The following is a 27863-nucleotide window of genomic DNA, read 5'->3' as shown; positions in this document are numbered from 1 at the left end:
TATATAATATTTAGAATAGAAAATGAAATAAAAATCTAGTTTTTTAAATTCAAGTATAGTCAGTTTAAAATGTTGTGTTAATTTCTGGTGTACAGCACAGTGATTCAGTTATACATACATATATTCCTTTTCATATTCTTTTTCATTATAGGCCATTACAAGATATTGAACACAGTTCCCTGTGCTATACAGTAGGACTTTGTTGTTTATGTATTTAATATACAGTAGTTAGTATCTGCAAATCCTGAACCCCGAATTTATTCCTCTACCCTCCCCCGGTCCATAAAAATCTAGTTACTGAAATACTTCCTCACCCTTTCTACAAGTGTGGTGGGAAAAATAAAAGATAAACCAAAACCTTTCTGTACCCTGAGTTCATGCTCTGGTTTGAAGCATAAATATCTACCGCCAGAAAGGCACCACATAGTGTTCTGAGAGGCAGAATAAGAGGTGACCATAAGACTTAAACCTCAGAATGGGCTTAAACACTCAGAGATTAGAGCAAAGGAATAGAGGAATGTTAACCCAGAAATATCTTATGTACTGTCTACGTAATTAGCCTGTCTCTTCGCTACCAAAAAAGACATTAGAATGTGTTTTCTTGTAAATGATAAGAATAATAACATTATTGTTATCTTTATTATTATTCAATATTACTACAGCCCTTCTAGCAAAATTAAGTTAGGCAACATTCATTCAGTACCTGAACACTGATTAACATGCACATTCAAATCCAGAGAGAATCACAAATACAGAAAACATGCAGATTTTAGGTACCAGCTTCAGCCTGGTCTTCAGAGTAATCTTTTCTTCTCTTTTGTTGTGTCTTTATCAAGATCTGCCAAAAAGTCATTCAACTGACTCATTCAAATCTTTCTTCCTGTTTGTTTAACGCCTAAAAGTACTAAAGTAAAATATTGGAATGAATAAAAGGCAAAATGACAGGATGGGAAAAGAACAGAAACAAAGGACCAAAGCAATTAGTCCCTGAATAATTGAGATATGACATACTTTTCTACTACCCATAATTGTGCGGTGTAGTTAAGTTGTAAACTCTGACACATTACCTCAAAGCCAAAACAACTTGCTCATGCCTACTTAACTTATAACAATGTACATAGTACATATTTTCTCCATGAATCAAGTCAGATGGATGTCAGAGCAGGACTTAGAAGATATGAAAACTGAGAATTTGATAGTGGATTGCTCTGGCAGCAGATTAAATAAGTAATGCAGGTGCATCAATTCCAAACTCTCTTTTCATTTAAATTTCAGCACTGCATCAAACATCAGGCAACAGTGTAAGATGAAGTAGGACCAAAGCAAGGAGGAAATTATAATAATGTAACTTGCCATACAACTTCATTTCAAATAACATCTTTCATATAAACTGGTATCCAAAGTGCTTTACCAAATAAAATAGTACAAGAAAGTGGACAGCCTGTGGTATAAATTATAGAAAACAGTGGTGCAAGGATATTACATGTGGAGCAAATTAAAGTGCTCCATCACAAAGCCAAGAGCAGTGGGAGAGAGGGTGAAGAGGTATAGCCAAGTGTATAATTTTAGATGAGGTGTAAGAAACTTGAACATTTATAAGAAAGCCGTTTCTCTCCCCACTTACATTTTTAAAATGAAGTACTTACCATCATTCTCTTTTAGTTGAATGCTCTAAGTTGTGGGTTTGATAATGCTGAATTTTAGGATGCTTAGCTTGACTATTGCAATCAATCAGGAGGAATGAGGGCTTCTGTGTGAAGAATCAAATATTCCCCCAAATGGGCAGCTTATCTAGAAGTAGTAAATCTACAAGTGACAAAAATCTTCTTCCAGGTATTTATAGCAGGGTAGTTTAGAGCATGGTCATTGTAATCAGACTGATCGGATCTCTGCCTTAATTTTGTCACTTACGAACTGTATGGACTGCTCACCGTGTAACTTGTCTTTGTCCCAGTTCCCTTGGCTCAAAAATGAGAATTACACTAATACCTATGTAACAAGATTGTCATAAATATTAAATAACAAAATGCATATGAAATGTTTCTCACAGCATCAGTAGCACAGCCATTTAAAATGTTAGCTATTCTAAATATTAGATATGAGGAGGAGGACTGAGTCCCCACAAGGACTCCAGAACCACCAGTGAGGACCTCTAGATTTGCCAAATCCCAATAGTATTCAGACCAAGTAGTAAAGATTCACTTTGGAGTACTCCCCACAAGGGTGAGCCACTTACACACCCTCCTCCAGCAGTGCAACAGCAAAGTCCAGGCATTCAAGGGTGTGAATCTCTGAGGTCCCATGACTTCTGGATTGTAATCAAGAATCTGAAACAACAGAAAAGTGACACTCGTTAAAATCTCATAGAAGATCCAGAGTAGGTCTTTTGTTAGGTTCATGAAGTTAGGCACGAGAGCTCATTCGTTTAACAAATGATTATTGAGGTTATAGAATCAAATTTACCAGCCCTGCTACTTCCTCATTGCTCTTATCGATTCCTTAAATTATGGCTCTGCTACGTGGCCTTGCGTGTTCCTCTTGTCTTAGGTGACATCCGTGATGTACCCACTGGGGAAACTCACAGTGTCCACCATTCCTTTAGTGTGAGTTACATATTGCTGCTCCAAACTTAGCACCTTAAAACTTAGATATTTATTATTACACAATTTCTGAGGTCCAGAAACCCAGGAATAGTTCAGCTTTGTAGTTTTGGCCCAAGATCTCTCATGAGATCTCTGCAAAGTCAGGCTACCATCCAAGACTGCAGGGTTGTTTCCCAGTTCATTCATGTGACTTCCACAGAAGATTTCAGTTCCTTACCATGTGGGTTGTGGGTCTCTTCATAGAACTGCTTATAATATGTGAGCTGGCTTTCCCCAGAATAAGTGATTCAAGAAAGCAAGAGTGACTGAGGCAGAAGCCACAGTATCTTCTATGACCTGATTTCAGAAGTGGCTGCTGTGTTCTATTGGTCACACAGACCAACCCTGGTATAACATGGAAAGCAACTGCACAGGGTAAATACCAGAGGGCAGGGAGCCATCCCCTGGGGCCATCTTGGAGGCAGGCTGCCACACCCTCTTTGTGGAAAACTGTTTCTCAGCCCTGGTCCGTCCTGGACATGCTTAACCTGTTGATGACTGTAATCCAGTTTGTCTTTATTTTTCTGTTCCTTCCAAGCTTAACCGTTGTAAACTACCGTATGATGCTGAAGTTTTCCTTTCTCAAATCATAAGCCAAAACATTTACCCTATTATATTTAACATGAATACTTTAAGACTTTTACCGGTTCTTCCAAATAAACCTGATTATGTTTATTGAAGAACATTAGCTGCTAGAATTCAAGGATCACATATCAGTAACTGACTATACAGCACCTAGCATGTCATCCTAGTTTTTGAGGTATTAAAAATAATTATGATTATTTTCAATAGATGAAGCATCAGAGGAATGCTAGCCTTGAACTTTACTCTGGGTCTTTGTACTCTGTTCATTCTCTGTCTATTCAAAATACCTTTCTACACTTTCCGCATAATATTTTTCACGGCGTAACTTCAGGGCAGCTTTTTCAGGGTGCTTCCTCTGATCTTTCATCCCTCTCTTCCACGAGCTACATTAACATTGCATTTGATTTCTCTCTTTCTGTTGTTTACTCTTCAGAGAACAAGAGGGCACGGCTGCCGCTTATATGAAAGAACTTTTTAAAGGGGTAGAACCAGGAGTCTTAGCTGGCGAGACATGGTGACCCAGACCCCACAAGTTAAGAGACTGCCAAATCACTGATGTAGAAAAATAACCACTAATTTCTCAGTCTTCGTAGATGGGTTCATCCTTAGGATCCTAGGATAACAGGTTTCTCTTCTTGGAACCAGGGGATGTTTACTTTCCTGAAGTCCCTGATTGTCAGCAAGACAGCTGACCTTTCACAACTGTTTGCTCAGTGACCTTATGGACTCTCAATCCAAACTCTGCTTTGACAGTGGGCAGAGCCTAGCAGTTGCCCTGAAGGCAATGGGGTGGGACTGACCTTGGTTTCCTCAGCTTTTCCATGCTCAGCGCTTCTCAGAACCTTTCTGCTTCTGTGTATAAAAACAGTGTAGCAGCTTTCAAGAACATTTGAAAAGAAAAAAGTACTGTGAAAAACAATAATCCCGGTAGCCAACTGCACGGAGAAGAGAGTTTGTGAGTTCTAAGTCTCTGTATTCCATGTATTTAGTAAATGAGTTCAGGGTTCCTAACTTTTATTCTTAAAAGTGTTATGCATGTACACACACACTCAATCTTTTTTTGCTTTTAATGACTGTTTCCTGATTCTCTTAGTTTCTTGGAGACAAAGGTGAGCAGCACATGACACGTGTTCCTTTCCATGCCTTTGTCCATATGTGTATAAAGTTTCACATAGTTGCATTATAGTGTGCATACAATTTTCTACTCTTCTTTAGGCATTTAACATAAAACCATAAGCAATATGTAAGTGTTGCTGCATAATAGCCTTCATAGTTTAGCGTGGGGAGTTTTGGTGTCTAACAGAGGGGTCAAGTCCTACCTCTGTCACTTAGTACTTGTATTACCTTGGATAGTTAACATCTCTGGGAATCACTTAGCTCCTAAAATAGGGTTAACAATATATGCCTTGTGCTGTCAATAGAAATAAATGAGTTATGGGATGCAAAATCTTAATGTTGACCTGTACTAAATGTGCAATAAATTTTAGCTAAAAATAACCTTCATAAAATATAAATGTTTAGGTAATATAATATCCCATCAAGTATAAAATGATAGTTATTTTTGATTTTTTAATTGAAGTATAGTCGATTTATAATGTGTTATTTTCTGTTGTACAGCATAGTGTTCATTTGTACATATATATATATTCCTTTTCATATCCTTTTTCATTATAGGCTGTAACAAGATATTGAATATAGTTCCCTGTGCTATACAGTAAGACCTTGTTGTATATCTATTTTATATATAATAATTAGTATCTGCAAGTCCTGAACCCCCAATTTATCCCTCCACCACCACTCCTTCCCCCACTGGTAACCGTAAGTTTGTTTTCTGTGTCTGTAAGTCTGTTTATGTTTTGTAAATAAGTTCATTCGTGTCTTTTTTTAAGATTCCACATTTAAGTAATATCAAATGGTATTTTTCTCTTTCTGGCTTACTTCACTTAGAATGATGATCTCCAGGTCTATCCATGTTGCTGCAAATGGCATTATTTTATTCTTTCTCATGACTGAGTAGTATTCTATAAATATACCACAGCTTCTTTATCCAGTCATCTCTCGATGAAATTTTAGGTTGTTTCCATGTCTTGGCTATTGTAAATAATGCTGCTATGAACATTGGGGTACATGTATCTTTTCGAGTTACAGTTCCCTTTGGATATATATACCCAGGAGTGGGATTGCTGGCTCATGGGGTGAGTCTATTTTTAGTTTTTTGAGGAATCTCAAAAAACTATAACAGCTGCACCAAACTACATTCCCACCAACAGTGTAGGAGGGTTTCCTGTTCTCCATACCCGGTCCAGCATTTAACGTTTGTGAACTTTTTAATGATGCCCATTCTGACTGTCGTGAGGTGATACCTCATTGTAGTTCTGTAACCAAGCAGGCCCTTGTGGAGCCTTCCCAGGACAGACCCCCTCCTCCATTTCCTCTGCTGTAGCTCCTCTCTGAAGTACCCAGATAATAGTATCATGTATATTTACTAAGTTTTCCTGATACTTAAAACTACCACCAAAGAAAAGAAATTAACTACTTGATGATAGAGAGCACATGGCTCCCAAACCTTCTGGCACCTAGGGGCTGATAGTGTTGACCACCCTGTTACCTCAGCATAAGCCAGTCAGAGAACTGTGCACGAGCTGATCACACACCCTGCGACCCCTCTCCCTCACTTGCCTTTAAATATGCTTTGCTGAAACCCTTCAGGGAGCTGGAGGTTTTCTTGGGCATGAGGCACCCCGCCTTCCTTGCTTGGCCCTAGCAATAAGCCTTTCTCTGCTCTAAACTCTGACATTTCAGTTTGTTCAGCCTCACTGTGCATTGGGTGCACAAACTTGCATCCAGTAACAGTTCTGGTTTGCATTTCTCTGATAATTACCGATATTGAACATTTTTTGTGTGCCTATTGGCCATTTGTATGTGTTCATTGGAGAAATGTCTGTTTAGGTCTTCTGCCCATTTTTTGATTGGGTTGTTTGTTTTTTTGTTATTGAGTTGCATGAGCTGTTTGTATATTCTGGATATTAAGCCCGTGTCAATCGCATGGTTTGCAAATACCTTCTCCTATTCCATAGGTTGTATTTTCATTTTGTTTATGTTTCCTTTGCTGTGCAGAAACTTATAAGTTGAATTAGGTCCCATTTGTTTATTTTTGCCTTTATTTCTATTGCCTTGGTAGACTGACTTGGAGAAACATTGCTACAATTTATATTAAAGAATGTTTTGCTTATGTTCTCTTCTATGTGGTTTGTGGTGTCTTGTCTTATGTTTAAGTCTTTAAGCCATTTTGAGTTTATTTTTGTGCATGGTGTGAGAAGGTTATTTTTGAGGTATAACCACTAACATGATGAAATGCTTATTATGCACTCCCATCTCTTTAAATTCCAATTTCACATTTGGCGACATAAACGTATATCAAATCATCATACTGTACACCTTAAACCTGCACAATGTTTTATGATAAATATATCTCAATAAAGCTGGAAAAATAATTCTAATTTCGGCCCCTTGAGTCTGATGCTCATCTCTTGTCACAAAGTGCAGTGGCCTCTCTATCTAATTACAGTCCTTTCATGTGGGAATGTATTTCAGTTGATTCCCTCTGTGCCCTTTCCTTCCTTCATCCTGGATACACATTGCTCCTAACAAAAATATTTGCCTGCTGGTGTTTATGTTTACATTGAGGATATTCATGGGCTGATCCCTAGATTTATCGTGTGGTAGTCAACATTGCATGCAATATGAAGTAGAATTTCAGGATGTTTGCATAACGGGAGAATAAATGGTTAAGCATCCAGTAAATGAATAGAGGCTTTGCGGAGATCAAACATGTGTTAATGAGGAAGTTGTCAACTTCACAGGTTCTGTTTAAATCCTTGTATTATTTGTGAAACCAAGGAAACAGGAAGAATGAATTCTTCAGATTACTGCGGAGAGAGAGGAGGACTTTGGCCAGAAAGTTCTTTTTTTTTTTTTTTTAATTACTAAAGCCCTGTAAATAAATAAATAGCACTGATTTACACGTAAAATTTTCTTATTACTATCTATAAATATGATTGATCTTTGTGGTAGTTAAGGGCAGTGAAATTTTACTAAAGTTTGGCTTTGTTTCATTTTGCTTTGATGAGAGGAGTGTCACGATTGGGATAATGTACTGAACAAAGTACTTAATTATAGTCTACAGAATCCACTTTTGCAAATTTGAGCAGCAAAGGAATTGGTGAGAGGATATTAGGTAGGGCCAGAGGATCCAACAATAAACCTGAACATCCATAAGCAGTAACCAACCACTCCTTTTTTAAGCAGAAATACTACTAACACTAGCACTTGGCACTTACGATGTTCAGAACTGGATTTCAGAATCACTGCCACTCCCTGCCCCCCAAAACAAGATTGTTCCACCCTTTGTCTTGCCAAAAGACCATATTCCTAGATGCACCTGCTTCCTCACGTGCTCCCTCCAGATCTGTCTCATGAGGATAGTCTGATTAAAGGAAGCTAGCTCATGCCTGCCCCCTAATGCAGGACGTTTGGGATTGCAATTTCTGCCTTCTTTAGGAAGGTGAGACATATAATGTGGGGGAAATTATCATTATGTTAAGAGAGTGCTCAAACATGATAGGTAGCTCAAGTGATGAACATACTTTACAGACTTAACATATTCTGAGTGTTTGATTTACACTGATTGTGGATTTCTGTGCCTGAGGAGAAATTTCCTACTGCCAAGTACTTTCCAGCTCTCTGGAGATGGACTTCACATTCCTCAGATTCCAGAATGTTCAGATTCTTTGCTGCCCAAAGAAAATGTGCATTCATGAAACGTGTGCCTGCTTCCTCCGTTACTCCACTCACCAGCATACCCAGTGTTAACATGGGATATTGAGGTGATTCATTTATGACTAGATAGAATTGTAACAAAAGAAAAAGGAGAAAATTGTTTCTTATAAATTTGATGGCATAAGAGGGAAATAGGATAGATGGATAAGATAATTAGAAAAGTCTTACAATGCAAGAAAATATATAATTGCACCATTATTATGCATGTAATCCTAAGACAGAATGCTAACTACTCATTCTAATTGGAAATATGATTAAAATAGTCAATGTTTCCAAATAATAACTGTAGAGTAGTTAGATGGGAGGAAAATAAACCTGTTCTTCAGTGGTATATTTAGAAACCTTATCCATCTTTGACATTCATAGCTAAGAAGAATTCAATCTGTTTTATTAAATCTAATTGTAGGCCAAATAATTAGTGCATGGAGAGAATTAATGAAGATATGTCAAGGTAATCACAAACAAGGTTTGAATTTACTAATTTTACTGATTTTACTAATGATGAGTTTCTCACTGAATCATCTGTATGCACAGAAAACATTCTAATATTACTTAATATACTTAATAATATCTTTAAAAAATTATAAATATAGTATGTTTACTAGAGAAAATTTAGAAATATAGGTAGCCAAAAAAAGGAAGAAAAAAGAAACCTTATCACCTTGTGTGATTTAGTCTGCTCAGGCTGCCATAGCAAAATATCAAAGGTTGGGTGGCTCAAACAGAAATGTACTTTCTCATAGTTGTGGAGGCTAGCACTCCCAGATCAAGGTGTGAGCCAATTTGGTTCCTGTTGAGAGCTCTCTTGCTGGCTTGTGGATGGCTGCCTTCTCATTGTGTCCTCACATGGTGGAGGGAGAGAAAGAGCAAGCAAGTTTTCTGATGTCTCGTCTTATGAGGGCACTAATCCCATCATGAAGGCCTGCCCTCTGACCTCATCTAACTTTAATTACCTCCAGAAGGTCTCATCTCCAGATAGCAACACTTTGGAGGTTAAGGCTTCAACATATCAATTTTGAGGAAACACATCACAATTCTGACCATAACCCCTGTTGAATATTTTAATTCTTTTTTTCATAAGAACAAAAACAAATTTTGTTAAAAATGAAAATGATTTATAACTTCTGGTTTTTATTTAATACTATTCTGAGAATATCTTTCTACTTAGTTGTATAATTACATAATTAAATATGTAAAAATAGTTTAAACATCTTCCAATATTACTCTGTAACATTTACAGTTAATGTAACATAAAATTCTACTCTAAGTATGTACTCTACTTAGTTTCCCAGTTCACCTACTGCTGGAAATTTGTATTTTTTACAATTTTAAAATAGTACTATAAAGAATATTCTTATAATAACTTCTCTGTTGCATGCCTATAATTATTCTGAGTAGTGGAATTTCTGGGCCAAAGGCTAAGCATATTTTAAGGCTTTTGGTAGCACTGCCAAATTTCCCTTGAGAAAGTTTATTCCAAATATATTGTCCATTAGCAATATAAGAAAACCTGTTCTGGATGTCTTCATCCTTAACCTATATTAACACAGGGTACAATCAGCCTTAAAATGTTACCAAAGATAGTACAGTTTTGTTTTAATTCAAATTCTATTGTATAAAAGTTTTTAATCAACCTTTACTCTTAGAGTGTCTGTCTATCATTAGAAAGATCTTCTCTAGTTCAAAATTGAATAAGCTTTCACATGTATTTTAATCTTCACTTTTAAAATCTTGTGTGCATTTACATTTTACATACATCTGGAATTCATTTCAGAGTTAAAAATACTTTTTTGAGTGATTAGCAAGTTGTTCCATTGTTTTCGGAAATTGAGTACAATTATGCATAAAATTTTGTTATTTTCTACACAAAGAAAAAATTCTAATTAATGAACTATATAAGTAGGCCTTGTTTAAAGGGTCCTTAAAGTAGCCCTCATGGGTTATACTCTGAGTGTCATGTTATTATAAAGGTCATATGGATTGACTCCAGCCAGCTGTTAGTAATGTTATTTTTAAAACATTATGTGAACATGACATGTTATAACTCCTAGAATAACAATCCTGAAAATTTTATCTCCACATACACAATTTGGCTCCAGCATGGGAGGTTGTACATAATTTTCTCCATAAGTGTACCTCATTCTGATTCTGAAATCAGCAACACTTAAGACTACAAACATAATTAATTTTGATGTGTCAAATTAATCATTGCTGTTTCTTGATATTTCCAACAAGGATATTGATTGCTATCATGATTTTAACAAAAATAGCTATACAATAAAATCTGTAAGTGCATTTTCCAGTTCACTTAGAACTTCAAACTGCCACTAGATGGAGTCATTAAGTCTTTTCTAAATGGGGTCCAACATAATGTTATCATCTTAGAGCAAAAGATATGTAATGTTTTAGCACTCCAACGCAGGTAATTATTAACTCATCTCTGGACAGCCATGATTTTAGCTGAATTGGAATGAATGCCAAATTTATTTCTTTAGCAAAAAATTTTTGCTAGTAAATGTTGCAAGTTGGCCTTAGAAGTTTTCTTCTCAAGATGAGTATACAAAACCCAATAACATAATTGTATTTGTACTCACAATAACCAATTGTAAAACATAATATATAGATGATCCCATTCATAGTAAGTACACAAAGTGTAAAGTACTCAGGAATAATTCTAGCGAGAGATGTGCAAGGCTTTTATACAGAAAATTATCAAGCATTACTAAATAGCATTAAAAAGTCCTAAAAAAAATGAAGAGATATACAATGTTCATGGATGGAAAGACTAAACGTTATAAAGACATCAGTTTCTGCAGACTGATCTACATATTTCATACAATTTCAATCAAAATATGAATACAGTTATTTTGTGTAAGTTAATAAACTGATACTAAATCCATATATAATAACACATGACTTAAAATAGTCTGTTCAATTTGAAGAAGAACCTTATGGGAGTAACTTGCCTTACTTGAACAATGGAACAAAAATACAAATCCAAGTAAAACATCCATTATGGCATCCAAAAACTCAGAGAAAGGAGAATTGGTGTTGGAAAACATTAAATCAAAATAAAATTAAAATTTTATCTCACAAAGGTGAAAAATAAATTCCAGGACAACCACGAACCCAGATATTTTCACCATAGCTTTAAAAGTGTAAGAAGAAAATGTAGAAGTTTGTTTTTTCTCATTTCAGAATAGGGAAGAATTTTTTAAATAGGACATTAAAAGGACAAAATGAAAAGAAAAGTGGTAAATTTTCCCACATTAACTTCTGTGCATCAAAATATAACACAAAGGAGAAAAGACAACCCCTGACTGAGATATTTGCAACACATACACAAATATGTTTTTTTGATAGATAAAAATTTTTTAAATAAATAATCTATATAAAAATGACAGTCATTTACAGTATAGGAAATCTAAGTGGTCCATAAACTTAGGAAAACATGTTTAAATTCACTAAAACAGCAAGTTGTTTATTGATATTTATTTGTGTATCAAATTAGAAAGAAATTCTGGAAAATGATATGTATCAAGCTCATGATCATGTTATTTCTGGGAAGAGTAGGAAAGGGACACCCAGAAAACTTCACCTGTTTCATTTCCTTTATAAAAAAACTAAAACAAATAGAAAGAATATTAAGATTTGATGAAGGTAAGGGAAAAATACACAGATATTATTTATATATTTAAAATATGCCATACTTTAAAGACAACTTTTTACTTCAACATTCAAATTTTATTTTTAAAGAAATAAGAATGTCAGTTCAGCTATTCCTAACAGCCTCACAGTTACAGTCATTTTTACAATCCTATCTTATTTTTGTTTTTATGGAGCAATATTAATAGAAAACAGAAAAGTGGGTTCTGTCTTTTTGGGTTTATTAAAAAGATTCCTTCTTGCACTTTCTCACAAGAACTAGAATTTTCATTTTGATTCTTCTTTTCAAGAGACAGTAACATACGTTTCTACCTGTAGAAGCTTGCAGACTATTAAAATCACATTTCCAGAACCCCGTAATATCATTGAAAGTTTTTTTTTCCAAGTAATTTTGCTGTTATCAGCTTGATTTTCAAAATCACTCATTTTGCAGTTACCCTAGCCGAATCAAGAAAAAGCCAAAAAGAAATTGTAATTGTATACTTTGCGCAACAAAGATAGAGTTCTGCTGGCGAGATTCCTCCATAACCACTACTTTCCATTTTAATGTAATACATTTAGGACCCCCACTTACAAATAATTATATTAAATTATACACTAAGTGGGAAAAAAATCTTGGCCGTATCTCTTCAGGAAATTGGATCAAATGGCAAGAGCTACTTCTCTCACACTGGTATCAGTCTTCACCAAACAAAGTTAATTTGCAAAAGGCATTTTTACTTTCAGCTTTCCATAAATTATACCCCAGTTACCTGAAGTAAAGGAAGGAAACTTTTAGTGATTTATTTATATTCCATGAGAAACAAGACTGACATTTTGATCCCTTTCTACATATCTCTGCACTAAATCAACTATCCTCTTTATCCTTTTGTTCCTTAAAATATAAAATTCACATGCCTTTTGATCCAACCAGGGAAAACTTCAAAGTATAAATGCTAACTTTGTTCCACATCTTGGAAATTTGCAAGCTAAGGAGAAAAATATGAGAATCAATAGAGAAGAAGGTGCTTGTGTGAAAGAGATAACATTTTCCTTTCCTTTTAAAAATTGCTTTTAGAAAATATTCACTTGCTTAAAAAGTAAATAGATGTCAGTTGTCAACTACTTTTAGTTAGAAGAACATGAGATGCATTTCCCAGCTTCTGGTTTACATGGTATGCTAAGTTAGGATTAACTCTAGATCAAATTTGACAATTAGATATACCTTAAGAGTTGCCCATGAAATTAATTATTTAAATTATTTTCCTGATCATTGTAGAAAATTTGGAAAATATAGATTAGTTATATTTTCACTTAGTATTGTACTGTAAATACAGAATATTACATAAATATTAAATATTTGAAAGTTTTAAAGTTTTCAGATTTGAAAATGGACCCCAATGGAAATAAAATTTTAAATGAAATGAGTATGTGTGCTCCAGTCTTGCTGTACTGGAATAGTTGGGTATAATTTGATCAGTCTAAGAAGTTATCTACCTATATCAGGCTTTAAAATACTTGTCAAAAATCATTTGCCTAAAAAACATTTTATTATTTTAAAATATTAAGTTGGTCTTTTCCCCCCAATTTTATTGAAATATAGTTGACATACAGCACTGTATATAAGTTACATAACAATGACTTGACTTTACATATACAATGAAATGATTATTAAAATAAATTACGTGATACTCATCATCTCATATAGATATAAAATTACAAAATAATGGCTATATTTTCCTGTGCTGTACAATATATACTTGTTGCTTATCTATTTTATGCACAGTAATTTGTATCCCTTAATTCCATACCCCTATGTTGCCCCTCCCCACTTCCTGTTCCCCACTGGCAATCATTAGTTTGTTCTCTATATCTGTGAGTCTGTTTCTGTTTTGTTCTATACAATTATTTCCTTTATTTCTTATATTCCACAGATAGGTGATAACATACCATATTTGCCTTTCTCTGCCTGACTTATTTCACTAAGTATAAGTACTCTCTTGGTACACATTGTTGTAAATGGCAGAATTTCAGGGTTTTTATGTCTGACTAATATTCTGTTGTATCTATATACACCACATCTTCTTTATCCATTCATATGTTGATGGACACTTAAGTTGCTTCCATATCTTGGAAGTTCCAACTAATGCTGCTATGAACATTGGGGTGCCTATATCTTTTCAAATTAGTGTTTTGCTTTGTTTTATCCCAATATGTACCCAGCAGTGGAACTGCTGGATATATGATAGTTCTATTTTTAGTTTTTTGGGGAAATTCCATGCTATTTTCCATAGTGGCTGCACCAATTTACGTTTCCATCAAGAGAGTATAAGGGTTCTCTTTTCACCACATCCTCCATAAAATTTGTTATTTGTACATTTGCTTGATGATAGCCATTCTGACAAGTGTGAGGTGAAGTCTTATTGTGGTTTTGATATGCATTTCTCTAATAATTAGTGGTGTTGAGCATCTTTTCATATGCCTGTTAGCCATCTGTATGACTTCTTTGGAAAAAAATGTCCGTTGAGGTTTTCTGCCCATTTTTTAAATTAGATTGTTTGTTTTTTGATACTGACTTATGTGAAATGTGTATATATATATATATATATATATATATATATATATATATATATATATATCTTGATATTAACCCTTTATCAGTCATATAATTTGCAAATACTTTCTCCCATTCAGTTGGTGGTCTTTCTGCTTTGTTGATGGTTTCCTTTACTATGCAAAAGTTTTTAAAGTTTAATTAGGCTTCATTTGTTTATTTTTGCTTTTATTTATTTATTTATTTTTGCCTTAGGAGACAGACCAAAAAATATTGCTGCGATGTATGTCAGAGAATGTTCTGCCTGTGTTCTCTCCTAGGAGTATTATGGTTTCAGGTCTTACATTTAGATTGTTAATCCATTTTGAGGGTATTTTTGTACATAGTATGAGGAAATGTTCTAATATCATTCTTTTATATTCCCTCTATACCAACATTGATTAGAACTTTTATGAATAGATGTTGAATTTTGTCAAATACTTTTTCTGTCTGTTGAGATAATCATGTGATTTTTATCCATTCTTTTGTTAATGTGGTGTATCATGTTGGATTTGCAAACTTTGAATCATCTTTGCATCCCTAGAATAAATCCCACTTGATCATGGTGTATAATCCTTTTTATATATTGCTGACTTTGGTTTGCTAATGTTTTGTTGAGAATTTTTGCATCTATATTCATCAAAGATATTGGCCTATATTGCCTTTTCCTGTTGTATATTAATCTAATTTTGTTATCAGGTTAATGATAGCCTTGTAGAATGAATTTGAGAGTGTTCTGTCCTCTTCAGTTTTTGAAACAGTTTGAGAAGGATAGGTAGTAGCTCTTCTTTATATTGGTAGAATTCCCCTGTGAAGATATCCAGTCCTGAATTTTTGTTTGCTAAGAGTTTTTTGGTTTTTTTTTTTAAATTCACTTTCACCACTAGTGATTGGTTTGTTCAGATTGTCTGTTTCTTCCTGATTCAGTCTTTCCTAGTGGGATTTTCCCTTTCCTATAGATCTTTTACTTCTTATTATAGCCTTTTCTTTTCCACTTTGAGAAAATCCTTTAACATTTCTTTTAGGGTAGGTTTAGTATTGATGCACTTTTTCAGTTTGTGTTTGTTTGAGTTCTTTATCCTCCTTCAATTCTAAGTGATAATCTCACTGGTTAGAGCATCCTGGGTTGTATGCTTTCATCTTTAGCATTTTGAATACATCACACATTCCCTTCTGGCCTACAAAGTTTCTGCAGAAAAAAATCACCTGGTAGCCTTATGGCGAGGGTGACTGTTTTTCTCTTGCTACTTTTAGATTTCTCTCTTTAACTTTTGCCATTTTAATTATGACATTTCTTGGTATGGGTCTGTTTGCATTCATCTTGTTTGGGACCCTCTATCCTCCTGTAGCTGGATATCTGTGTCATTCTTCAGTTTGGGGAAGTTTTCAGCCATAATTCCATCAAAAACATGTTTCACTACTTTCTCTCTTCTCCTTCTGGGACCCCCTATAATGCAAATGTTGGTTTGTTTGACATTATCCCAGAAATCACTCAAAATTTTCTCATTTTTTAAGTTTGCTTCTCTTTTTGCTGTTCTGATTGGGTGATATTTATTATTCTATCTTCCAGATAACATGCATTTTTCTGTTACTTAGTCTGCTATTAATATCTTTTAGTATGTTTTTTATTTCAGTTATTATATTCTTTAGTTCTGACTGATTCTTCTTTATATTTTCTAGTTCCTTGTTAAAATTCTTACTGTGTTTATCTATCTTTTCTGTAATTCAATTAGCATTCTTATTTCTAATGCTTTGAATTTTTTATCTGGTAAATTGTGTATTTCTGTTTCATTATTTATTTTCTAAGGATTTTTCTCTTGCTGTTTCATTTGAGAACAGCTCCTCTGTATTCTCATTTTGCTTAACCTCCTATGTCTGTATGGATTTAGGTGAAACAGTTACCTACTGTGCTTTGAAAGAATATCTTTATGTGGGAGCAACCTTTTACCCTCTTTGTTGCTCAGTGCCTTTGGTGGGAGAGCTGGATTTGACTTGCAAACAAGTCCTGTCTTTCCTCAGGCTTTGCTGGCATCTATTACCTTAGTAGGAGGTGGGGTTGGAGATTGAGCTCCACATCTTAGGGTCAGAGCCAAGTATGAGGCAAGGCTTCCCCACAGGCCATCATTGCCCTATCCGGGCTGCGGTCTGATCCCAAGTTGCTGGAGCAGACTCTCTGAAGGTCAGGTCTGAGCTGGCTCTGTTTCCTTTAAATGTAGGCCCTCCCTTCTCTTAGAACTGGGACCCTTGCCCTCCAGGGAGCATGGTTGGAGCAAAAGGGGCCTTTGCAGGCTATTGGCTGGTTAAGAGACAAGGGCTATAATGGGCTGGCCAAAGACAGGCATCCTGTCTCCAATGTGCTACCTGTGCAAACACCAGCAATGGCTGTTCCCACCCTGTTCAGATACAGCCTCAGGCTTGAGTCTCCTTCACAGCCGATCACTCCCTCAAGTCTCCGCCACCCCCCCCCCCGCCCCATTGTGAATCTGTGCCACACGGTATGTAGCCCCATGTGGGCTCTCAGTGTGTGTGGGGCACAGGCTGTGATGGCCAAACCTCTGTCAGAGATCAGGACCACCCCTGTTGCACTCTCTCTGTAAGCACCAGCAGTGGCTGCCTCTACCCCGACTCAGATATTTCCTTGGATCCAAGTTATCTCTACATCCTATGGCCAAGATCTCTCCTTGGTTGTGATAGCCCTCTATCCAACACTGAGTTACAGTGTGAAGTAAGCAGGGCTAGAGCAATTGTTTGCCTCGCCTGGGTTGTGTGCTGAGGTAGTTGCAAGAAACCTGGCAGCCACTCAATCCACCCTCTCCTCCCTGCCTCAAGGGCAAGGCAGTGCAGTGCATTCCTCAGATGTGGAGTCCAGGCTTCCCACAGCCCTCCTCTTAGTGCCAGCAGCTCTCCAACCAGCCAAGGGGGCTCATCTTCCCTGAGTTGAAACAGAAGTGAGGTGCTCAGTACGTGGCTCAAACTGCCCATTCCCCAGAGTGCATCTCCTGTGTAATCTCCCTTTTCCTCTGAGTCCCCTCCTAGGGGCACAGGTCCTGACCTAATTGCTTCTCTTCCCTTCTGACCCTATTCCGTGTGGCTCTTTCTTACAGCCTTAGTTGTGCAGGAGTCTTTCTGCCAGTTTCCAGGTAGTTTTCAGTGGGAATTGTTCCACAAGTAGATGTATTTTTGATGTGTTCTTGCAGGGAGTGAGTTTCATGTCCTCCTACTCCACCATCTTGATTGATTTCCTAAAATTGGTCTTGATGAAGTTCATCAATCATTTATTGAAAATTAACTGAGAGCGAAATTGTTCTTTCTCTTCCTGTCCCCTCCAATTCTTTCTGTCACAGGATCAAGGAAAAACAATTAGCCCTCTATAGAGTCATAAAGAAAGATAAGTTAGGGAGCAATGTATTAAATTCTATTTAGCGCTCTTCCCCAAGTTCCATAAGAATCCTCATTAGTCTTGTACCCTGATCAGTGGTTGGTTGCAAGGTGCATTTCAATGTTCCTTCAAATGCTGGATCGTATTGTTGTCAATTCCTTGGACAGTACAGACAGTGCTTGCTCATGTCCACAATGCTTTCCTGGAAACCATGTCATAACAAAGATCACTTTGCCTCTTAAGATTAGTGTCGTAACTGAGGGTCACAAAAACAACTTAGACACAAACTTAGACACAAAAACAAATAAACTGTAGCCATTTCCAGCTAATTTGCCATAAAAATAAAATTTCAACATTGAGATATATCTATAATAATTTACACAGTAAAAATCGTACTACATGTACCTTGATTACACAGTGGGAAAATGTACCTATAGCACCTAAAGCAATCAAGTTCAGCTATAATGCATTGACCATAAATGAATCATCATTAATTTTCTGTTCTTTTTTAGAAAAAGTAGGATAACTTGTGGTTGCTGGCCCAGGTCTTTTTGGAAGGAAATCCAAGGAATCAGCAAATGTGTTTCTACTTTTCTTTGTAAGTATCCACATACAGTCATCGAAAATCACTCTACACAGTAGAGGGGTGACTTTAGTAAATAATTTTAAGGATGATTATAAGAAAAAAGATGACAATGACAATGTTGGAGACCTCTCTTGAAAGAATATTTTGCCTTCAACTTCTCCCAGTGTCTCAACTTATTTAAAGCTGCCTTTGTGGCTATTTGGAGACAGACCAACACATTGCTGCAAGGATCTTACATCATCTTTCTCTGATCCGTTGGCAGTGCCAACATGATTTTCTCTGCACAAGAAGATGTGGGTGGTCGAAAGCATGAAGAATGGATTTGAGAGACATCTTGATAGTAGATTCAGCAGAAATTGGATAAAGACAGAATATGGTAGATTAAAAATATCTTCAATGTCTTTGCTACTCCTTCCACCAAGAGACTCCTTCCTCTCCTTGAATCTCAACAGTCTTAGTGACTTGTTTGATCAATGTGGCAAAGATGGCATTCTAAGACTCATGAGGCCAGGTCATAGAAAGTCTTGCAGCTACCTCCTGGGCCTCATGAAACTTTCCTTTCTGTTACTCAGCTTCTGTACTGTGATGAAACCCAAGAAATCCTGCAGAGAGATCCACATGTAGAGGAACAGAGACCCCCCAAGGAACAGAGCCCAGCTAAGGTTTTAGCTACCAGGTAGCTCTATCTTGCTCAATGTGATTGAAGTATCTTGAGCCACACCAGCTGACACCATGTAGAGCAGAGAAAAACTGACATTGCTGGGTCCTACCCAAATTGAAGATTTGGGAGCAATTAACAAAATACTAATAAATGGTTGTTGTTTTAAAAAAAATTCATAGAAGTATAGTTGATATACAATATTGTGTTAGTTTCAGGTGTACAGAAAAATGATTCAGTTATACATGTATTTTTTTCTAATTTTTTCCATTATAGGTTGATATTGATGACAAGACATTGAATATAGTTCCTTGTGCAATACAGTAAATTCTTATTGTTTACCTATTTTATAGATAACTGTGTGTATCTGCTAATCCCATACTCCCTCCCTGATTCTTTCCCCTTTGGCAACCATAAGTTTGTTCTCTACGTCTGTGAGTCTGTTTCTGTTTTGCAAATAAGTTTATTTGTATTATTTTTTAGATTCCACATATAAGTGATATCATTTAATACTTGTCTTTCTCTATCTAGCTTCCTTCAGTCAATGTGAGAGCTAGGTCCATCCATGTTGCTGCAAATAGCATTTGTTCACTCTTTTTAATGGCCAACTAATAGTCCATTTGTATATCTATATATTCCACATTTTCTCTATCCATTCATCTGCTGATGGACACTTAGGTTGCTTCCATGTCTTGGTTATTGTAAATAGTGCTGCAGTGAACATTGGGGTACATATGCCTTTTCTAGTTAGAATTTTCATCTTTTCCAGATATATGCCCAGGAGTAGGATTGCTGGATCACATGGTAACTCCATTTTTAGTTTTTTTAAGGAACCTCCATACTATTTTCCATAGTGGCTACACCAATTTACAATCCCACCAACAGTGTAGGGAGTTTTCCTTTTCTCCACACCCTCTCCAGCATTATTACCTATAGACTTTTGATGATGGCCATTCTGACTGGTATGAGATGATATGTCATTGTAGTTTTGATTTGCATTTCTCTAATAATTAGCGATGTTGAGCATCTTTTCATGTGCCCGTTGGCTATCTGTATGTCTTCTTTGGAGAAATGTCTGTTTAGGTCTTCTGCCTATTTTTTGATTGTTGTTGTTTGTTTTGATATTGAGATGCATGTATATTTTGAAAATTAACTCCTTGTTGGTCGCATCATTTGCAAATATTTTCTCTCAGTCTGTAAATTTTCTTTTCGTTTTGTTTATTGTTTTCTTTGCTGTGCAAAAGCTTTTATGTTTGATTAGGCCCCATTTGTTTATTTTTTGCTTTTCTTTCGTTCTTTTTTTTTGGTCTTGAAAGACTGATCTAAGAAAATTGCTACAATTTATGTCAGAGAATGTTTTGCCTATGTTCTGTTCTAGGAGTTTTCTGGTATTATGTCTCACATTTAAGTCTTTAAACTACTTTCAGTTTATTTTTTTATATGGCATGAGGGAGTGTTCTGACTTCATTGATTTACATGCAGCTGTCCAGCTTTTGCAACACTGCTTGCCAAAGAGACTGTCTTTTCTCCCTGTATAGACCTGCCTCCTTTGTCTAGGATTAATTAATCATCAGTCACCAAACTCCTTCTCTTTCCACAATTCCCACATTTATATTCAAAATCACTATATTCACTAAAATATTTTTCAGTGGCTACTACCATAAATGGTATTTGGTGTAGAATACATGTGGGTTCTCAAATTTATTTAGAGAGTACTGCCATTAAAGTTTTCCTGTGGAAGTCCAAGATCTAGAACTTATTTCTTCTTTCTTTATCAACTCAATTTGATGGTTTATAATTTATGTAAGACTATTTAAAATACCAGAATTTGAGGACTCTAAGAGCAAATGTTGGATCACAGAATTTCAGGACAGGATTGATTCATTCATCCCCTGGGACTGTGTATCAAGCACTGAGTTTGACATTGAGGATGTAGCATTAATGACATACAGACAGCCTTGACCTTGATGAGCCCATGGTGACACCTCTCCTTTAAAGTCCAATGAAACAAAATGCAATAATGTTATTAGGGTGGGGAGAATGTATTAAAGAGAACAAATGACACTAATCATTTGGAATCCCCTGAATTGCTAGGTCTGGATATTGTTGAACTACTGAATTCAACACCAGATTATCTTAGGGCAGGTAAAAATATTGATCTTGCCCAAGACTGGCACTTAGGCTCAAAATTAATGTCAAAGTATTGTTCTGTTATGAATTCCCAGACGGAAATGGAAGCTCACTGATGCAATTTAAATTTCATCAAAGGATTAAAAAGGAGAAGAAATGTAAGAGAAGTTTTGGACATGGTTGTGTACCCTTAGATGTGGTTAATACATCTTAATTCTGCTTGCAAACACTCTTGATATTGAATAACAAGGAGAAATTGAGATGTGGTGTCGTGAAGCCTGCTTTGCCAGAAGAAGCTGTTTAATCCTTGACCTATGACATCGACTTTCTTATCTAATACTTCTTTTTGAAACGTTTCTCTGCTATACCCCGACATAACTGTAAATACATCATCCTATTTATTCCTCCTGCTCTATGCTTCCAATTCATATATCTCCTTCAAGTTAAGGAAATAGGCTACCCCTAGAGTTAAAATATTACTGACAACTCCAAAGTGAAGACAGTTCTAATGGGAAAAACCTTGGCACTATTGCAGGGGGCTGCCAGCACGACTGTTTCTGGCTATCAGTTAGGAACTGGCAGATGTTAAATGGACATATGTTAGGAAGTAGCTTTCAGAGACTCATGTTTCAAAACGTATAAAAGAAAAACAGATGATACCACTTTTTTTTGGCTTAAACTGGATAACTAGAAAATCATGCCAGATGTGTCCAGATGCTTCTCTGTTTCCTGAGAAAGAATGAGCAAAAGCAGAAGTGAGATACATGCTCCTCAGAGTGTGCTTTGGTCTTTCATAAATTTTAAATTTCTATTATGATTAAACTATTTGACCAAAATCAGTGGGGCAAAAAACAATCAATTGAGTATTTTTATAATTAGTAAGAATTTATAAACTAATGAATTACCCAATTCTTCATAAGAAGTGGTTAGTGGGAAATCTAAATAGAATCCTGAGGGAAAACACATCACGGAGAAGCCTGAAATGTGAAGAACAGCTGAATAAGATAGCTTATTCAATTCAATAAGAATTGAAATGTTAATCTCACTTCCTTGACATTTTTATCTTAAATGATTCATTCTCACATAGGTACGGTATTAACCCAGGAAAACATACTTAGGTAGTTGGCATTTTCACTGTACGGATTACAGTTTGACAAGGACATGTATTGTTTTTGCCTGTTTTGCCGTTCCTCTCCTTCAGGTGACAGCACATCTAATACATATTTGAGGAAGCACCCCTTTTCTACACCCTATGTAGCTGTTCTCCACAACTGGGCTGGATGGTCTCCAGGGGTGAGTAGTGATCTGAGATTAGCCAATTAGGGGATTCTAATCTCATGGCTTCAGTGACTGATTCAACGTTGGGCACAGGGCTCAAGGTAGACAGGAGTCCAGGGAGACACATTCTTGGAACTTTTGATAGGGTCATTAAAAAAAAATGGGACTTCTCTTCCTGTTGGAATTAAACTTATTGGATGTAATCTTTGAGCTCCCAGAAGACATTTTGCCACCATAAAAGAAGGGTCTATTCAAGAATTAAGCCAAGATAGAGGAAAGCAAGGGGGTGGGAGAGGGGTAGACATACAGTTAGCTTCTTCCACCTGATGGAAGTATCCACAAAACAGCTCAAAGAACATGGCTCAGAATTATTATTATCTCTATTATCTATAGCCCTTGAGGAGGAACAAAAGATCTTTGACTTTGTTTAATGGCTAAAGTATTATTATTTTGTCTTGCTTGACTGTCTTCTGTTCTTTCTGCATTTTCTCACTTCTCCGAGCAAAGTTAGTCTTTGGAACTCAAGGAAGGCCTAAAAGGCTAAAGTCTACAGACAAGAGGCTTGCAGGGGACATGGGGGATCTGTCCATGGAAGGCCCAGTGTGCTCTTATTCGGTTACAGTTATGAACTGTGAAATTTTCTATTCTATGTCATTCTACACTCTATTTCTTTCTTTCTTTTTTCTTTTCTTTTTTTGAATGCTATTTGAATCCACTAAATTGATTTCATGGCCCATTTTCAAATAAGCAGTTTGAAAAGCACTGACCTAAAGAGCTGTTGGGAAGTACCAGCAGATGTCACTGTAGGTGACCACACCAGTGTGACCTGCCAGGAACCACAGCATCTGCTTTAGTGTGTTTATTTTAATTTATTTATTTTTGTATAAGCGATGTAGTCATAAGTTTCTACATTTCAAAAATGTAAAAGGGCACACAGTCAAAATCCAAAGATATCTTCTACATAAACAAGTATACACACATTCTTTTTTCCTTGTTTTACATAAAGAATAGCATAGTTACAACATTGTTCTATAGCTTTCTTATCTTCGATTAGCATATCTTAATGATTATTCTGCCAATACCAAAAAAGAAAGCATCCCCATTCTGTTTATGGCCGCATAATATTTCACTGTACCTTATGCCATTATTTATTGAACCAGAAACCTACTGACTACACATTCAGGTTGTTTCCAATGCTTTGTTTTTACAGTACAGGTAAATAATAAAAATATTTGCTGAACTGACAGCTTAGGTATATATATAACCCAAATGATCTCTAGAATGTTTATGAAAATAATGAATGTGTCTAGTAAAGGTACAGTCTTACTAATTACTAATCTCACTTTACCTGGGAGTTATATGTATATAATTACATATACATATATACATTAAAAAAAATAAATGACTGGAACATCTTCTATAGGGACCACAACTTTGGACCACCAAGTAGAAGGTCCATGACTAGTTCTTTAAGCCTTAAGTTTCAGGATACTTACAGATTCCTCCCAAATCTCTCTTACCACACTACCTATCTTGACTCCCGTGGCTATGCTGGCCACTGGAAGCCTTAATTCAGTTTGGTCTCATAAATGGTACTGGCGCCACAGTGTTCCATGTATGGCTGTCTCTTGACTCCTCTGACCACTGGGTTTAATGACTTTGTGGCTTGTGTTTCAGTACACTGCAAAAATATGTGTCTTCTGTCCCATGTTTTGAGACTAGGAACAAGAGCCTACAGAATAAAACTACTTTCTCTGAGTTCTTTTCCTTTTTCTTGCAAAAATTCCTTTTAGCTCCCTGGTCCACAGTTATGACTTTGCAACTAAGGCTGGTGGCAGGAATTAACAAAAAAAAATTATCTTTTGGCTATTTCTAAGTCAATGGGAGCTAAAAGCTCAAAATGTGTTTTTTCCCATGTTTCTCACTCATGGTTAGCTTTCACCATCAATGTTGTTAATAGTAATGTGAGATAAGAAATCTCTTTTGTGGAATTTATTTAAAGCTTTATTTTCTTCATTCTTTGTCTATCTGTTTATTTATTATTTTAGCCAAAGTAAGTTTGCATCACTTCCAACTGTAAAGTTGCTTTTCAGGATCTCACCTGTTACTTACTTGAGACTATAAAGGGTCCAGGAGCCAAGCTGGAACTCATAAATATTGTACCAATGCTCAGACCTGCCAGGCCAGCTACCATATATAACCCTTATGTTGTATTCAGTAGGTCAACCCACAGACCTCAAATGACAGCTGTGTGGTACTTTCCAAGTGCCCTTTGTGCCAAGGAAAAGTCTAGGTAGTTAGATATATAGCCATTGTTCCCTTTTGTACCCAGGATGTCTTCACATTAATAAAGCAAACCAACAGTAAATATTTCAACCTTCTCTAACTACACTTTAAAGTTTGGAAGGGAAACTTTAGTTTTAAAAAAAAATTCATTCTGGTGAAATTCAAAATAGCCTGAAACTATAAAATTTGGGGAAATTTTGTTTCTTATTTTAAATTTAAAATGCTCCCAGACAAGAGAGAATTTTAAGTTACGAAAATACCTCATTTATCTCTGTGACATTTATAGAGTATTTTTATTAGATATAATTTCATTTTTGTTAATGTAGGTTCTTAACTCCATCAAATGCTTAATGCAGTAAAACTTTTAAGGCCGTATTTATTATCAGAGGCATGCAAACCATTTTTGATGGTAATATTTTTAAAAGCTAAATGAAAGTCAGGATGGGAGACTATTTCTGCTTGGCAGTATTAAAAATTGATATATTCTTACATCTGCAGTCCCTCCTCACTTGCAATATCCAATCAAAATAAAACAAATTATGACATTAAATCTTGAAGGCAGTAATACACCAAGGATGTTCACAAATCCCATGATTGTATGTTGTATGTGGGTATGTGGTCAATTGAAACATTTCCATCATAAACAGAAGGAATCAGAGATGAGGAACAGCTCTCATTTGGTTTCAATCATAAAGGTTCTACTTTTCCAAAAATATCTGCTACTAGAAAAAGTACTTTCAAAGGGTCTACACTTCAAACTGTAGCAAAGGCAATACTTTGTGTTCACTTGGTCTGTTTCATTTTTTTCTCCTGAACACAAGGAAAAATAGCATCTTACAACTTTCCTCATAGCTGGTTGCAGCCATGCAGCTAATTGGCCACTGGTCTGTAAATGGAGTGAAAGGTGCCTCTACCACAACAATTAAGGCTACCTGTTGAGATGGCACAACTGCAAGATGGAAGCTGCCTGCATCCCTGGGTCACTATATTGTGGACAGTACCATTCATGCATTAGCATTTTACAAGCAGGAAATAAACCTTGGTTGTGTTAAGTCATAAAGATTTCAGGATTAGTTTGTTACTGCAGGATAGCCTAGCCTGTCTGAAGTGTCCTGATCAAGGAAAGAAATTTTCAATATGAGTAGTGGAAAAAATTATTTGATTGGGAATTTATCTTAAAAAGAAAAATTATGGAAATCAGTTTATTTTCTCTTATCATTAATAAAATGTAGATTATAACTTTATAATTGTTCTTGAAATAGAACATGAATCAAATGTTGAGCTTTTGATATTTTTTCCCCTTAAGGACTCATACATGCCTACTGGGCTTCACAAAACTACTCTAAAAATGGAGTATGCGCCTTTACCACCCTTTGAAATTACTAAATTGAAATACAATACACATCCTAAGGATTTCTCTTAGGTAAAATTGTGAAATTTAACCATTGAAAGACAGTTATAATTTTTTAAAGTTAAAAACTATTCAGTTCTTGGAAAATTCTTTCAGAAGTTTTAGAAAAGATGGTATATAAAAATATGTTACATACTTCTTTTTTAAAACATTTTTTATTGATTTATAATCATTTTACAATGTTGTGTCAAATTCCAGTGTAGAGCACAATTTTTCAGTTATACATGAACATACATATATATATTCATTGTCACAATCATTTTTACTGAACTTCAGGGAATTTCTTAACTCTGGATTTTAATTAAAAAATAAAAATATATTAGAAGTTATTTCACGCTGCTCAGGTAAAATCAATCTCTTGTTTAGCTACATATAAGCCTAGAAAGGAGGACCTAATAGGTTAGATGTCATCCCAAGACCCCACCCAGTGGGTTTGATACAGAAAGAGAAAGCAACTACAACAAATGGCATAGAAACATTTTGAAAGCTTTAATACACAGAAATTATCATTTGTAACCAATACATTTTTAAAAAGTATCTCTATGGGCAGCACTGAGAACCTATAATGATAGAATATACCACATATAGAGCAAGGAAAAAAAAACTTATATGATGGGATATTTTGGACACTAATACTCTGGCAAATATTCCTTGGAAAGTAGATAATCCTATCATTTTCATTACTTCATTTCCCCAAATGGAAAGATATCTTTTCTAACATTCTTCATTTTTAGATAAACATAAAGATTTGATCTCTCACTAGGTATGCGTAAATCTTGTATTTCTGGTGCGCTGTGCCTACTTTAAAATAAAAGGCTTCCAGAAATTTTGTGGAATCAAGAAAATGCCTTGTACAATTTTAGTATGTTTTGATTCCCAATCTAAATGGGTGGGAAAATATCCTCTGTTTGCAATGCAGTATAATTAAAAATGCAATAATGATTTTTATCAAGGATTTATTGCGCATATTTCATGCATGTGTTGATTAGATCATTTGACCAGTAAACTCATTTTTAATCTCATATAAAAATTTTGGAGGTTTGTATATTTTGCTAATTTGATATGAATATTAATGAGTTATAATTAGTCTAATTAATATTAATTTAATTTATTGAATCTGTATTATATTAGAATTCAAAACTCAGTAAGTATAGAAGGTAGACAAAAGTCAGCCTTCCATCCATATTCCTCATCTGCTCAGAGCCTACTCTCCTCTATAGGTAACCATGGTTCTTAGATTTTTATGAATCATTCCAGTGTTATTCTATGTGCATCTTAGCATATACAAATGTAAATCAACGATGGTTTTCACCTCTAAGCTTACTTGTCTTCTCTGGAAACAGTGGTCCCTTGGCTTCTCTCTTGGTTTTTCTTCTATCTCTCTAGCTACCCCTTCTTCATCTCCCCTGCAGGCAGGGCTTCCTCTGTGTGTTCATTACAAACCAATTCTACTGTTTTCACATGACATGTTCCTTTATTTGTTTGTTTGTTTATTATTTTTTTAACTTAAGTATAGTCAATTTATAATGTGTTAGTTTCTGGCGAACAGCATAGTGATTCAGTTATATATATATATAACTGAATATATATATATATATATATATATATATATATATATATATTCCATTTCATATTCTTTTTCATTATACACTATTACAAGGTATTGAATATAGTTCTCTGTGCTATACAGTAGGATCTTGTTGTTTATTTAATTTATATATAGTAGTTAGTATCTGCAAATCCTGAATTCTCAGTTTATCCCTCCACCTTTCCCCTCTGGTAACCATAAGCTTGTTTTCTATGTCTGTGAGTCTGTTTATGTTTTGTAAAT

At 35.5% G+C, this 27863-nt stretch overlaps 1 protein-coding gene across 5 annotated transcripts in view; it reads left to right on the top strand.

Moving 5' to 3' along the window:
* PJA2 (praja ring finger ubiquitin ligase 2) overlaps positions 1–27863 on the top strand; it is a 266836-nt gene that overhangs the window by 162515 nt on the left and 76458 nt on the right. Inside the window, exon 2 of one of the 5 annotated variants that reach the window (XM_032476478.1) lies at positions 18196–18281. The exons of the other annotated variants lie outside the window; for them this stretch is intronic. The gene's annotated coding sequence lies outside the window, so the exon portion shown is untranslated. The remainder of the gene's footprint in view (positions 1–18195; positions 18282–27863) is intronic. 5 annotated transcript variants of the gene reach the window in all.

This window comes from Camelus ferus, chromosome 3 (genome assembly GCF_009834535.1).
Source record: "Camelus ferus isolate YT-003-E chromosome 3, BCGSAC_Cfer_1.0, whole genome shotgun sequence".
In the NCBI taxonomy this organism is placed as follows: domain Eukaryota; kingdom Metazoa; phylum Chordata; class Mammalia; order Artiodactyla; family Camelidae; genus Camelus; species Camelus ferus.
The sequence above is the reverse complement of the archived record's forward strand: the minus strand, read 5'-3'. Positions and strand labels throughout refer to the sequence as shown.